Source organism: Megalops cyprinoides, chromosome 4, assembly GCF_013368585.1.
Source record: "Megalops cyprinoides isolate fMegCyp1 chromosome 4, fMegCyp1.pri, whole genome shotgun sequence".
NCBI lineage: Eukaryota > Metazoa > Chordata > Actinopteri > Elopiformes > Megalopidae > Megalops > Megalops cyprinoides.
Window position 1 is genome coordinate 44,980,704 of NC_050586.1, and position 14,071 is coordinate 44,994,774.

At 43.2% G+C, this 14,071-nt stretch overlaps 1 pseudogene; it reads right to left on the reverse strand.

The window, feature by feature from the left end:
* Positions 1 to 1,696: 1,696 nt before the first annotated feature.
* Positions 1,697 to 5,856, reverse strand: LOC118776512 (annotated as a pseudogene).
* Positions 5,857 to 14,071: the final 8,215 nt, after the last annotated feature.

A 14,071-nucleotide genomic window follows, 5' to 3' on the forward strand; every position in this document is an offset into this window, starting at 1 on the left:
GAGCCCTTCGCTCCCAAAATGCCGGGCTTCTCACCATTCCAAGAGAGGGCAAAACTACTGTAGGCAGTAGAGCCTTTTCCTATCAAGCCCCTCTCCTGGAATAGCTTACCCTCCGAGATTCGGGGAACAGACTCTCTCTCCACCTTTAAGTCTAGGCTCAAAACATATCTATATAGTAAATCCTTCATCTGAGCAACATGGCCTGGTGCTGGCGTGGATCGTAGAGTCTCTGGTGGACTAAGTGGTCATTGCTTTCATGGACCCTGTGCCGTGATCTGGTGTTGACTGTCTTAGGGTCGCCCTCATGACTACGCCGGTCCCTTGCCTCCCGTCCCCTAGGTATGCTGCCATAATGTTAGCCTGCCGGGGTCTTTCCTTGTTGCACACCTTTTTCTCTGCCCCTCCTCTCCTGCCTCTCTGTTCTACATCCCTGCCATTCTTATCATCCACTAACCACTGTTTTCGGTTTGCTTCCTATTCCCTGCTCCGGGCTCCTGTCCGGAGCTGTAGCCCAAGCGTCTCATCCTGTTTTCCAGTCCTGCTACCTCGCTGCCCTGCCCATCAAAGCCAACTGCATTCCAAGACCCGGACATCCTAGGAGACATTCTTATAATTACTCTAATTTTAACTACTATTGTTCTATCTGCCCAGTGCTGGCCAGAAGCAGATGGGCCCCCCCCATGAGCCCGGTTCTGCTCAAGGTTTCTTCCTGATAGGGAGTTTTTCCTTGCCACTGTTGCCTTAGGCTTGCTCTCAGGGGGTCTCAGGCCTGGGAACAATGTAAAGCTGCTTTGTGACAACTTGTGTTGTAAAAAGCGCTATACAAATAAAAATGAATTGAATTGAATTGAATTTAGATTTAATGGCTTACTTGTGTGTTAGACCATGGTAGAGGGTGGGAAGGCGGAGAGTACCACTTGTCTTCCCTTTATGATATGTTCCAAGGAAATAGTTGTTTTTTTTTTACCTTTATTAAGCCCTATTATTATAGGATCTATGTAAAGTGTTGACTTTTCATGACATTGCTAATTAAATTCTGACTGGTGGAGGTGGAGCATTACATTTTGGGTGCTGTTCAGTTCCTTAATCTTTGACTTAATTTTTGGCTAAATACTTTGGAAAATAAAAGTCCTCCTTGAGCTATAGCTGTAAGTCTGAGTCTATCCTTAAGGTGATTACATTGGTCTATAATTCAATTTGACATTGAGTATTACAATTTGTGTTGAAAGAATGACATGCCAAAAGGGTCTGAAGGGCTCCTGGAATATGTCTTTGAATCAGACATAGAAGCACATTTGTTTAAAAATGTATAAAGTGAACTCTTTGCGTAATGCTATATTTACTTCCAAATCTAATGTATTTTAATGCTTTCAGGTTTCCCTGAGTACTGTCCAGCATTTAATTTAATTTCTAGGATGTTGTATTTTTTCCCATATATTTTTATCATATCATATAACATAAAGAATAAAAAATGCAAACTCAACAAACATAATGTTTTACACATTATGATTATCATTTAAAAGAATGTCGGTCTGTTACAAAGTTAGCCAGGTGGTTGATTCAATTTTGGAAGGATATCAAGCTAGAACATCGGTAAAAAAAATAGCAGTTAGTTCTGCCATACACCTTCTGGTGCTACTTGGACACATCTTCAGTGATGAACCCAGGGTCATAAGGTGTTTCGGGTCTTTAATCATCAGACACCCTCACCCGGGCGACCCAGCTGGGGTTGATCAGCCCCCAACTTGTGTCCAAGTGGCGCACTAATCCACGGATCCCCCCTCCGGATCCACAGCCACTGTGAGGCCTTTTCAACAGCCTCGAGAATGTTCCTGGTGGTTCTTCTGCACTGCAGTCCTTTAAATCCAAGGAGTTTGAGAGTTTGCTGTAGTGATTTGCCAGAAAAGCCCTGACACCCAACTTTGACTGGCTCACAGTGGGCTCTCCAGCTGTTGCTCCAGCACTCTGATGTGAGATCTGCATATTCAGCCCTTTTGCGCTCGTTGGCTTCTTCAATCCGGTCTTCCCAGGGGACAGTGAGTTCCAGCAGGACCACTTGCTTTGTAGACGCCAATGTTAACACCATGTCTTGGCAGAGCGAAGTGGTTGCAATGTTTTCCGGGAACTTGAGCTGCCTTCCTAGGTCAACTTGGAGCTGCCAGTCCTGTGTGATGGCAAGAGGATGTGCTCCAAGGTGCTCCTCTTCTGGCACAGTTGGCATGCTGGAGTATTTGCCATTCCCCAGCTATGCAGGTTGGCTGGGCTAGAAAGAACGTCAAAAACTGACTGGATGAGAAACTTGATGCGCGATGGTTCGGCTCTCCAGAACTCTGTCCAGGTGATCTTGTGAGATTCCGCATGCTCCCATCTGGTCCAGGCACCTTGTTTGTACATGCCGACCATCTTGCTGCAGCGTTCTTCCTCCACCTCTGCTCGTATCTCATCCTGAACCAGTTGACGCTTCTCCTTTCCACAGATTTTGTAGTGTGGTTTGGGAAAACTGCCCAGGCCAGCCCAGCCCACCCCACCACCACTGTGCCCACCAAGATGTTGTGCCGCAGCCATGCCTCCGCTATGTCAACAGCTTCCTGTGCCTGCCACTTCCTTCTGGTCTTTATGAGGATTCTTGCCATTGAGACTTTAACATCAGAGGAGTCTAGGTATATCATAACCTCCCTGGCTCGAGTGACTTTGAACTCCTCTGCTAGGCCGCGAATAGGGAGCTGCAGCTTGGTGGAATGCCCATACAGGGCAATGCTGCTTAAAGACAGGAAGGGAGCCCCAACCACCTCTGGAGAAACTGACTTCTGGTTTTCTCTAGTGCCTCCACTGTAGTCATTGGCACCTTGTACACTAGAAGGGGCCAGAGGAACCTTGGCAGGACCACATATTGGTATATCCAGGCTTTGAATTTTCCTGGAAGCCCTGATTTGTTGATCGCAGTCAGCCAAGTTGTCGCTCCTGGTTTGTTGAAGTGCAGCTGTGTCCTTCAGGGAACTGTTGAAGATCTTGCCCAGGCTCTTGACCAGTTTTTCTGTCACCATTGGAATCTGGGTCCCTCCCAAGGTAAAGCGGAACTGCCCACTCTTCCCTTCTTCAGGACCAGAGACCTGGACTTGGCTGGTTTAAAACTCATCCTTGCCCATGAGATGAGCTGTTCCAGCCCTCTAAGGAGCCATCTGCACCCAGGAATGGATGTTGCTGTCACCATTAGGTCATCCATGAATGCTCTTATCGGGGGGTGCTGAGTGCAAGATCTGGACTTGGGGCCTCTACATTCCACCTCCGCTAACTTGACAATCATGTTCATGGCCACTGAGAAGAGTGACACTGAGATTGTGCAGCCAGTGATTATGCCCTTCTCCAGCCGATGCCAGTCAGATGTTAGTGACCCTGAGGAGACTCTCAACCTGAAGTTGCTGTAATAGTCCAGAATGATGTTTCAGATAATCTTGTCAGTGCTGTTTCAATGAGCTTGTGTGGGATGGAACCATAGGCGTTGGTAAGGTCTAGCAAGGTCTCCTCTGCTTTCCCTTGCTTCCCAGATCAGCTGGGTCACTACTCCTGTGTGCTCTAGGCATCCAGGCACTCCTGGGACTCCCCCCTTCTGTACTGAGGTGTCAATATATGCATTCTTCAAGAGGAACTCAGACGTTGGGCCAAAATCTGGAAGAAGTTCTTCCCTTCGACGCTGAGCAGCGAGATGATACGAAACTGTTCGATGTTGCTTGAATCCTCTTCTTTCAGTATCCAGACACCCTCCACATGCCTCCACTGAGCAGCGACCTTTCCTCTCCGCCAGATCACCTTCAAGATCTTCCAGAGTTGCACTGGGAGCCTTAGGCACTGTTTGTAGACCTTATATGCCCCTTTTCCACCAAAGCATTTCGAGGGCCGGTTTGGAGCCGGTCCCTAATCTTCAACCAGTTCCTCGCATTTCGACAGCCAAAGAACCAGCTCTCGGCCAGGAAAACTGGGCCATTTTTAAAAAACCAGACCTAGTGTAATGTCTAGTCTGCCTAAAAAGAAGAAGAAGAAGAAAAACCAACGTTTTATTTTTCAAACGTTTCGCCTTGTTGCCAGCCAGCTATGCATTTCTTAGCTGTGTAGCGAGCTACTAGTTTCTCACATCGATGTTACGAGGGTAGCTAGCTAGCTGTTGGTCAGCTAACATTAGCCAAGCAAGCATAGTTACTATTTTCTCACATCAATGTTACGTTTGACGTTTGTATCATCGATGTGAGAAATTAGTAGCTATACTTGCTTGGGTAACGTTAGCTGACCAACAGCTAGCTAGCCAGTTACCATAACCTTGGTAACAGTAGCTAACGTTAGTATGTTACTTTCTAACATTGCCATTGACTCACCTACCAATGTCACTTAACATTTGGCTTCACAAAATGCTAAAATTGTATAAAGTGTAGTGGACAGTAAAAACAGTATGAAGTGTAGTTTTTCAACAGCACTGTTCTCTTGTTTTTATTGTTGTTGTTTGTTCCCGCTAGCTTGCAGCCGCCACTGCAAACACTATGCTCGCTAAACATTATGCTTGCGAAGCACTGCAGATTGTCTGAAAATTGTGTGCTATTGCGAAAAGTACAGCATGAGATTGTTTAACAAGGATGGCAATTTGAATAATTAAGTGGCAACTAATCCCAAAGCTTTCTCTTAAATGTGTCGCATTATAGCTTTCTTGTGTTACAAAATTCAAATTACAGAATGGAGCTAAATTTAGTTAAATCGATTTAAATTACTGAGAATAAACTTTTAGGTTAGGTTGAGTGCAGTGAACAATAACGTTTAGAACACAGACCTCACAAAAGCTGTGATGTGTCATGAGCATTTAACATAATTTAAATCGATAAATGCCAAATGCCATCCTTTGTAGCTTTCGCAAGCACACAAACTACAGACAATCTGCGCTGTTTCGTGAGCATAATCATTTACTCTACTTCTCACGATTGGTGTCGACTGTTCTGTGACTTATTTGTTTTATTGTTAATCAAGGAGGAGAAATGGGAACAGGTTGAAAGTAATGATAGATTTAAAGGTAGTGTTTGGGCTTCCCCTGTTTCCAGCTCACCAGCCACTGCTGCTAGCTTGGCGCTAGTGGGAAAGCGGAGACATATACAGACGTATATAGTGACATAATGACGTGGCTCTATGGCGGCTCTCTGCCTGTGGAAAAGCAAACCTGTTCTTAGAAGGTTTCCAAGTTGAAGCAACTCCGAACTGGCACTAGCACAAGCCCAGAACTAGCATGTAGTTCGCGTTGGTGGAAAAGGGGTAATAGGGTACTCCACTGGGGCCAGGAACAGAACTTGCTCTTGCAGCTTTGACTGCTTCTTTGACCTCCTTCAGGGTGGGCTCAGAGATGTTGAATTGGGTCACCGGTTCTGGAGGTGTCACCAGCGCCTCACATGGGCTGAGGTCTTGTTCTCTCGAGGTGTCACTGAAGGTGATACAGAGACGGTGGTTCATTTCCTCTACAGAACAAGTGAGGTGGCCACTTTGCTTCTGTCCCAGTAGACTCTTGGCAAAGCCGAAGGGATAGGCAATGAAAGCACTGCGCTTTCGGGCCCTCTCCTTGCCCTTCCTTCAGTGCCACTCTGCCCACCTGAGTATAATGAGCCTCTTGTTTATGATGTCTGTGAGGTCTGCTAGGGCAGTTTTCTCCCCCTCCTTAGCCAGCTTGAATTGGCGCTTCAGGGATTTCAGTTCTTGTCTCAGCTGGCTGATCTTGTGCTCCTGCCGGTTTGGTCTCGCTGGATTACTTGTTTCACGCTTCCCCTTGATGCCAAACTGTTCTGAGCCTATGCTCGAGGGTGCACATAGTCTGGAGTTTCTGGTCAGCATTGCCCTTCGATGTCGCCTCCAGGATCTTGTCTACATCCTCATCCAACTGGAGCCACTCCTTCCTATTAGAGGCAGGCCACTTCACCTGACGCTGTTCCAACTTCCTGCTTTGTGGGGGGACTTGTGTTGCTTGGAGGTTCCGGGCACTGTGGGGTGACTCCGGGCCTGGGTCCTCCTCTGTCTGACCAGGATCTGAAGTCAGCACTATAGAACTTGTAGTACTAGCTACTGCTCCTGTGTGTTGCTTCACTTGTTCCCTCCTCAATCAGGCCATCTTTGCCTGATGGATCTTCAGACCTCTCAGGTTTTTGCACACCTTGCCGCAGATACAGACTGCGCTCATGGTTGATTTTCTGTTTGCTTGGGTAATTGCCATAGGTCCATCCGATTGGGATTTTGAAGTAAACAACTCTAGATAGATAATAATCCTGTAGGAAATCCACATTTAGCTAACTAGCTAACAAGCAAAGTACAATCCCAGTCAGTCCCAGCTTTCTGATGAAACCATTTACCTTTTCTGTGGCTGACTGACCTGAAATCTGAAGCCATAAACATTGGGATGAATTTATATAAAATCAATAGTCAGGACACCATAACAAAAACTTTGTAAGTAGCTAGTTAGTTTTAATACTGTTACCTGCTATCTATCATGCCAGTTGCACTAGCTCCACTCCAGCACTCCAGCAGAGTAAGAGACAAGTGGAAGAGGATACATGTGTCAGGGCACAGGCAAGAACTCAGGTGCGGACCACGAGAACTCCAGAATCCAGGCGTTTATTAACAGAGTCGTAGAACAAGCAGGCAGTCCAAAACAGGCAGGGTCAAAATACCAGGAAGGCAGTCCAAACACAGTCAGGAATCAAAGCCGGGGACAGGCAGGGTCAAACCAGGTAGTCAGGAAGATCAGGTGAACAAGGCAGGACAGCAGGCAGGAGCAAGGTCGAAGAGCAGGCAGGGTCGATTCGGGGAACAGTGATCAGGCAGAAAACACGGCGGGAACGAGACAGGTAAAAACACACTGCAACGAACTGGCAACAAGACAGAGACAAACAGGGTAGATATAGGGCTGGGCTGATGAGGAGATGGGAAGCAGGTGTGTAAGCAGGCAGGAGGGGATGATCGGGTGGGCGGAGACAGGGCGGAGAGTGGGGCAGGGCTAGAACACAAGGAAAACAAAAGCACATGGACAGGGAAAAACAAAACACAATAGCTAGGGGGCGGGAGCACTGACAACATGTCTATCTTACCACAGTGAGCTATACATCTTGTTATATTTTGCTGTGAAACAGGTGGTTCCGAAAGCAACCATAAATCCAGAGATAAGTTTGTAAATGTTTGCAGATGACACAACAGTGGTGGTGCTCATCAGTAACAACGATGAGTCCGCATACAGAGCAGAGGTTAGTCGGCTGGTGGACTGGTGTCGAGACAATAATCTGTCTCTTAACGTTGAGAAAACTAAAGAGATGATTGTTGACTTCAGGAAGAGCCCTGCTGTTTACACTCCCTTGAACATTGACAGCTGTGCTGTGAAGACAGTCAACAGTGTCAAGTTCCTGGGAGTGCATATAGTGAAGGACCTCACCTGGACACTCAACACCACCACCATAACCAAAAAGGCTGAGCAATGTCTTTACTTCCTGCGGAGGCTGCAGAAGGCCAGCCTCCCCCCTCCCATCCTCACCACCTTCTACCTGGGGACCGTAGAGAGCATCCTCTGCAGCTGCATCACCATCTGGTTTGGGAATTGCAACATTGCTGACCGCAAGTCCCTACAGCAGATAGTGAGGACAGCTGAGAGGATCATCAAGGTCCCTCTTCCAACCATGGAAGAGTTCTTCCAGGAACACTGCATCAGGCATGCAACCTGCATTGCCACAGACCACTCCCACCCCTCCCATGGACTGTTCACCCCCCTGCTGTCTGGCAGAAGGTACCAGAGCATCCATACCCTCACTGCCAGACACTGCAACAGCTTCTTCCCTCAGGCAGTCAGGCTCCTCAATTCCTCGCTGCCCCCTCTTCCCCTCCTGTGCCTGCGCAAGAACAGATCCACACCCCCAGAGCACAGCATGCCCCTACCCACTCCCCTGAACTGAGCATCCCAAATTCAAAATGCACACAGCCACTTTAAAAGTGTAATCTTTTTACGTATTTATACATTTACTTGCACTCTTCTGCCTGCCACTTTTACAATCTGATGTTGTGTTATTTTGTCTATTTATTGTCTTGTTATTTTGTCTATTTATTGTCTTAATATTGTCTATTTATTTTGTCTTGTGTATTTATTCAAATTGATTGAATGTAGCACCATGGGTCCCGGGGAAACGTTATTTCAACCCTACTGTATACTGCATATGGATGGGCTGACAATAAAATCTCTGAAAAGTTGTAGATCTATACAAACCAGTGTCTTCAGTTTATAAACTGTCCAAAACAACCATTCAGAGTTTCATGCATTAATGCTGCATTCATGGCCATGTTGTAAGATAGAAGACTCTTTTGAAGGTAAGCCAAAAACAAGGCAAGTTAAATTTGCCAAATGGAAGCATGTCTCATGAAAATTGAGCTTTTTGGACATGCTCATTAACATTAAGTGTGACATAATCAAGGGAAGCTTATATTGAGAGAACACCCATGTTTATTGTGAAATATAGTGGGGATGTTACAGTGTTGGGGTTGTCTTATATTATTTTACCAATTTGTGAAAGATGGTGAGCTTTCCTGCTTCCAACTCACCACCCAGCAGCACAAAGACAAGATAGATAAAAATGTAAAAGTCCTTAATTTCATGATTCATGTAATTTAATACACATACATTTAACACAGTGATCCAGCAGTTTGCACTTCCTTATTGGCCTGTCTACCCCCACCAGATCCCTCTTCCCCAGATGAGGAGTGCCCCAGCAGGTAAGCATGCACCTGACACCCACAAGACTCAGCCAAGTTATAGTTATAGTTTACAGCAACAACAGGTCTGTTCCCACCCCTATGTGGATCACCACATACCTCCAGTAAGACACCTGTCCACAGGACAGACGATGCTTAAAGAGTTGGAACCTCAGGCTATTCTGCAACAGCCACTGTAAAACATTTTCAACGTGATGTAGATGAGTAGTAAAGTCAGGTGAGTACACAATGTGCACTTTACTTGACCTACTAGGCACTGATATAGGAATGTATGGAATGTAGACATTTTTTGTGTGTGATAGGGATTGGGCAAGTGATGCTACATGCCCATGTAGCAACCAAAGACATGGTAGAACCCGAGACAGTGATGAGCGCAGTCTTCAGCCAGTCCAGGTCTAGGTCCAGGTCCAAGATAGAATACCAGATTGTTTGACAGGGAGCCAGTGTCCTTTTGATGCTCTACATTCAACTTCATACACTATCCTTCTTGACCTGGAACACGTTTATCCATCATGCAAGATGAAGCAGGAGAATGCACTTCCTGGCTGCCTTTGCAAGAATACAAAACAGGTTATTTACAATTAGAAGTGAGATGAAATAGCATAGTTTAAAAGTTATAATAAATCTGCAAATGACTGCAAATTGGTGACAGGATATTTCCCTGGAGTAAAACAATGTTTTGAGGTGATATAATTATCACCTCAAAACATGAGGTGATAATTATATTAAGTACTACAAATACTATGAAGATATTTGCTAAGATATAAAACATCACATTTGCATATTCAAATAAGTTAACATTCGTGAAAAAGATAAAATTCATATTCATTTAGGGGGAAATTTGTTTAAAATGAGAAAATTAATTTAGCTCAATTGTTGATTATACCGCTTGGTTCATAATTATAAGAACAGTCAAAAAAGTGTATTATAGAAGAATTTTCTGTGTATTCAGAGATTGTTTCAATGTTGCAAATATTCAATCGACAGTCATTTCATACTGTTTTAGTTTTTGTTTGTCTTGATTTTGTCTTTAAGTTAAAATTCAGTAAGCTATGATTACCACACTTTTTTTGTAAAATCAACCTAGTGGTAAACAAAAAAGATATTATTATTAAAGATCTATCTGAGTAATACAAACAAAAACTTCCAATTTAAAATTCTTCACAAAAAGGGTTAATGGTAGAACAATTTGTGGACTGTTTCTCTATATCATCTGCACATGGCTGAAAAGGCATGGATTCATAATTCCATGGGGCTAGTTAGATTATTACCTGCCAAGGTCTCCTCATCTCAGTTACACCTTCATTCCTGCAATTTGTCATCTCTAACCTAGCCTCACCAATGAGGGCTTCTCAATTGCTCTTTCCAAGTAGCTCATCAGCCCTCAATCCTTAATTACTTGCATTTTATCACAACAGATTAAAAAAACATAAAATGGATAGAGAAGCATTTTGACTCTGTTAATAACTGGCAGATGCATCATATTATAACTTTAGATGGTTCACCTGTTAATGTGTCAAATCTGAGTGGAAAAGATCTTATGTATTAGTCACATTTTATCTGACATAGTTTTGTAAAGTCTTTTCAACCTTTATGCAACCATATTTCTGAGTTCACCAATTGTACATTAGGCTTGTCTCACCACCATAACATGTCCACTTGTGCAGGAGTGCTGAGGTAAGAGGAATGCAATCCCCCAATACAATTATACACAGCCAAATATTGGCAAGCTATTTTTCACAACACAAGTCACACAGTGAACCACAGTGAAGGGAGTGCTCAGTGGGGAATGTGCTTCCCTACCCCACTGACATTATCCAAGCAACTCACAGCTGTTGGACAAACTGCAGGCTACCTGAGAACAGTGAGATAAGGAAACCCTTGCCAACTGACCCACCTCTAACACATAATTTTTGATTCAATTTCTGATGGAATACACTGGCACAAAATGTATTTGTAAATGCTGTTAACTTCAACTCCAGTGCAATTCAATACATTTTTTCTAATTAAGGGGCAGACAAACAGTATTTGACTCTAAATGAATCAGCATACTATGAAGGGGGAAATTTAATTTTTACAATTAATAATACTAAATTGTTAGTGAAATAAAGTGTGGCATAATATAAATCTATTTTATATAGTTATCATATTTTACATATAAGAAAATAGTTAATCAGTTCAGGTTTATATAACACAAGTGAGTCAGTAAGGTTCTGATGCAGCATTTATTCCACCTCTGCACGAAGAGTGTGGGGCAGAAGAAAAGCATGCATCTTTCAAGTCAGATTATGTGTCAATTGTCCATCTGTGACACTAGAAATGGTCAATTTCTCATTATACCCCACCAATCAGTTAACCTTGTGCAGCAATTAAAGGAAATGTGGCTCAAATGACCAGAAAAGAGTCACACTCACCCATATGTGTTAGCATTAGACAATATACGTGCATTAATACCATGAAAATGTTGCCCTCTGCCTTCCATTACACCTACTGCACTCAGCTCACTGATTTGGTTTCAGTTTTAAAGTGCCCATATATTGTACATTGTCCATTGTGGGATGTGACTGTCCTTGTTTTCTTCTGTTAACAGTTACAATACTGCCATACCAATGCACACAATGGAACCCTTTCTCCCTATTTTATTGACCTCTAGAGACCTTCGGTGCTATAGCAAATACAGAAAAATAGAATCAGCTCCACTTTTGTGACATCATCTCCCCCAGAAAATAGCATTTCTGTGAATTCTTGACCCTTTATAGATGCCCATGTAATGTTCTCTTCCTTTCAGATTTATTCTTTTCCAAAGCACCAATAGTGCTGCAGAAAGTGATACATCCCTGAAGAATAATTCCTCCTTGTTATAAATTGCTTTTGTAAACTCTGGGATACCCAAAACCAGAGTACACCACCACCAAAGATTTATGAAAAGTAAGTTATTAGTAATTGTTAGTAAAAGTCCGGAACACCAAAAAGTGTTTCGTTACGACAAGAAGCAGATTCGATGTTCGTAGCAAAAGACAGGAAGTTTATTAGCACAGCCGGCCGTGGGAACATCAGCATTGAGCAGAAGTTCAACAGGTATAGAATTCAGTTCATTTTTTATACAGTTAATAGCAGTCACATTTGCATATGAGCTATGATAACCAGCAGGGGTGGCATTTCTGGTCTTGCAGAGCTGTGCATAGCTAAACAGCTCCCTCTCTAATTGGGTATTTCCTGAGCCCTGTAACCTAATTGGCTCCATAGGGTTCACAAGAGGCGCCATTTGGCTCCGGTCGGATGTAGCCACATCGCTTTGTATTCAAATACACATCGCTTGTCTCCAACGTTTGTATTCGAATACACATCGCGTGTCTCCGGAACAAACGCCATGCCATTCCACAAAACTGTCTCCTTACAGTAATGTAAATGGTTAAACCTCTCTAAAAGAATTTATTTCTGATTTATCGTGATGAGTTATCTCCGTTTAAATGAACACAAAAAACTCATTAGTCTGATTTTGACATTAACCTTTCAGAACCACTGCAGCTGTTTGTAAGTCATATAGTCTTGGATGGAAAAGCCTTGGGGACTGAGCATTGTAGGACATATTTACCTGTGTTCAACCCCTGGGTGTGAGACTATGAGCAGTTTCATATCAGGACAGAGCTTCTATTTTGAACTGAACCTGAGCTCCGTTGTCAGGGCCAGCACTTCAGTCTTGCAGTGTGTCTTTATTCTTTTAATGGGCCCAGAGAGGACAGCCAGAGGCTTCCAAATGTGAGCTTAATGTAATTTCAGGCATATCCTGAAGCATTTCACATCTCTCCTAAAAGAGCCCCTCTGCTGCATGTCTAAGATTCCAGTCAGCCAGCCAGCAGCTAGCCTGCCCTCAGAGGTTCTGACACAGGCCAGCCAGACCTCTGCCCAGGGGAGAGAAAACTGTCTTCAGCCAACATTTCCCTTAACCTCGCATCAAGATTTAAGGCATTTGCTATAATTGCATGTTATTAAACTCATAATATTTGTATAACAGTTCTTTGGTAATGCCTACCAGCAGAGGACTGCACTGTGAAATCTGTGTTTCTGTCCTACTCTCACTCTTTCTTTATAAAAAGGAATGTGTAGAATACTTAACTCACAAGAATAATTGATATTTCTTTGCATGTATCAGGTTCAGTTTGATGTTGCAGCACTTACCTTTTTGTCTGAGTTTTTTCTTGAAGGTCTGTCACTGCTGCTGTTCTCTGTCTCTGAAAAAAGCTTCTGCTGCAATAACTGGATATTCAAAGCATAACATGGCAGCACAGGTGGTCCACGCTTTTAAGACACAATGAATTTCTGCAGCCCCCGCTGTAAAGGGAATGAATGAATCTCAATTTACCACAGACACAGTGCTATAAACTGGAGATTAAGTTTCTGAACATAATCTAGAAATGATATTTGTTTTTTGTTTTAAAAAAGGCTAGATAAATATGGTAAGTTAAATATTAATGAGATATTAAAACAGTACGAGTATTTCAACATTTAGAGACACATTAATTATAAATATTCAGTAACGTGCACTGCATGACCTGTATGGAAACGATATATGGTACAGAGAAGAGTAAAACACCAATAATGGTCAGGACAGGTATTTATGTAGCTATAAGGTGAGTGAGACAGTGCACACATCCAAAGGATTAAATGTATTTTTTCAGCTCTCCCACACAAAGCCACTGAATTAAAACAACAAAGTAAAATAAAGCAAACACAACAAATTCAAAGGGCCAGAATTTTAAATGTGTATTTCTGCCTGTGGTGAAGAACTGGTTTTAGAAGATCTAGTAGCCTACATGCTTCATCTACACTAGTAAAATAAAAGATACTCAATGGACAATATTCTCGGTGATCATAAATGTTCTAACTCTCACTCATGTCTGGAAAAGAAAAAAATCTAAATCTATTTGAAACAGATGAGGATGAATAAAGGCTGCAATCATGTTTCTTTGCGAAGGTAACATACCAAAGGCCTAAAAGGCTGTCATTTTTAACATATTAACTTCCTTGGAGTGGCTTCTTTCTAGGCAAGTTTCTGTAAGATACATTGTGGAGAAGTATTGTGATGATGCTTGCAGTCACAAAACTAGACCCTTGGGTAGGTGCACTAACATCAGTGCCTACAGGCTCAGTAGCAGACCACATGCCAGTCAACACAGGGATTGCTACCACCTGAAAAGACTCCAACTGATAAAAAGGAAACCAGCAGAAATGCTGTTAAAGATACAACATGTTTGAAGTTTGTCTGTTATGAATTCGACAAACTACATACACACCACTCATTGGG